The sequence below is a fragment of the Daphnia pulex genome, chromosome 9 (assembly GCF_021134715.1).
Source record: "Daphnia pulex isolate KAP4 chromosome 9, ASM2113471v1".
NCBI classification, from domain to species: Eukaryota; Metazoa; Arthropoda; class Branchiopoda; order Diplostraca; family Daphniidae; genus Daphnia; species Daphnia pulex.
In genome coordinates this window covers 3,712,199-3,713,610 of record NC_060025.1, presented here as the reverse complement: position 1 = coordinate 3,713,610, position 1,412 = coordinate 3,712,199, and the positions used below count along the sequence as shown (strand labels likewise).

General features: G+C 33.4%; 1 long non-coding RNA gene across 1 annotated transcript; it reads left to right on the top strand.

Annotated features, from left to right (window-relative positions):
* The first annotated feature begins 306 nt into the window (after positions 1-306).
* On the top strand, positions 307-975 carry LOC124202792. Its single transcript, XR_006878336.1, has 3 exons — positions 307-370; positions 428-743; positions 853-975. It is a non-coding gene; the product is annotated as an uncharacterized LOC124202792 (long non-coding RNA).
* Positions 976-1,412: the final 437 nt, after the last annotated feature.

Sequence of the window (1,412 nt, the reverse complement as noted above, 5' to 3'; positions counted from 1 at the left end):
GATAGGTGACCCAGAATTTACGAAAAAGCATAGAAATATAAAAGTTAGCTAAGTTAAGCTTAGAGAAAGGTGCGCGCGCGCCATTTCTTTATTTTCCCCTTTTTTTCTAGGATAGATGAGAGTAAGCTGAATCAAGCTTCAGAAAAAATAGCAATCCTTAGCTCACCACGGGAAAGCTATGTTTAGCTTATATTTTTCATGGTTCTGTGTGTTGCAAAGTTAAGCTTACTAAGTTTTTAGTAAACAAGGGATTTTTTCCATTTTTCTAAGCTGAAACAAGTACTTTTAAGCTATCTGTCGCGTACGGGAGGGCTTATTCGGCTTTCAATTAAACTACTGCAAATTGATGAAGAATTTCGTATATCCCAAGGTATATTTAATGTGTATAGCTATTAGGTATTTAATATTGATTCTTGTTCTTTTAAAGGAGTTAAAAATGCAGTGGACCTCTGTGCAGCTCCAGGCAGTTGGAACCAAGTTTTAACCAGAAAGAAAACATAATAAAGATGAAAATGTTTCTGCTAAAATTTTCGCTATAGATTTGAAAGTGATGGCACCTTTACCTGGTGTCATTCAAAATCAAGGTGACATCACACAGTTATCTACAGCAGGCAGATTTGGCATATTTGGTTGTCTGTGATGGTGCACCAGATGGTATTTATAGCTTACTTCCTAGTTTACCAACTGAAGATTGGAGACTTTGGCCTTGCAACAAAGTTAGATTTTGATGGTGAATGGCAAAAGTAAGATTTACCTCTTTGTGGTCACTGTTTGTAAGCTTTGTTAAATGTTTTATCTACTTTACTTTCTATGGTAATCTGTGTGGCACTCCCAACTACATTGCACCCAAAGTTTTGTGCAAAAAATGTCACAGTTATGAAGTGGATCGTATCCACATCATATCCTCACATTAACCCATGTAAATAAAATATATTTACATACACATTACATAAAATAAAATTCATGAAGCACTGCAACATTGGTCAAACATTTTTCGCGTTTATTATTATTAAAAATAAAATAAAATTGCGTTATAGATAAGTTGCAGATGCTGCGTTGCAATCCGCTGAATATCCTAAGGATCTTGTGCCAATGTATGTTTTTAACGTTGCGGGGATAGTAAAAAATGAGTTTTTGATAATTTAAGCATAGTTATACTTATGTAATCATTGAACTATGCAGGATTTCCGCAGTTTAGAATATTTTGCGTTTTTTAGTGATATTTTAAATATACAATTCATCCTAATTTACTCATGAAAATTAATAAAAGTATAGGCCTGGGATTTTGTTTAGTTTTTTCTTGTTTATTTGAGATTAGATGTAAACAAAAACATGGGTAATCTATGGGTGAAGAGATGTAGGCTTATTACGTATGTATTTTTCATGGTAGGTAAACTTATATAATGTCAACC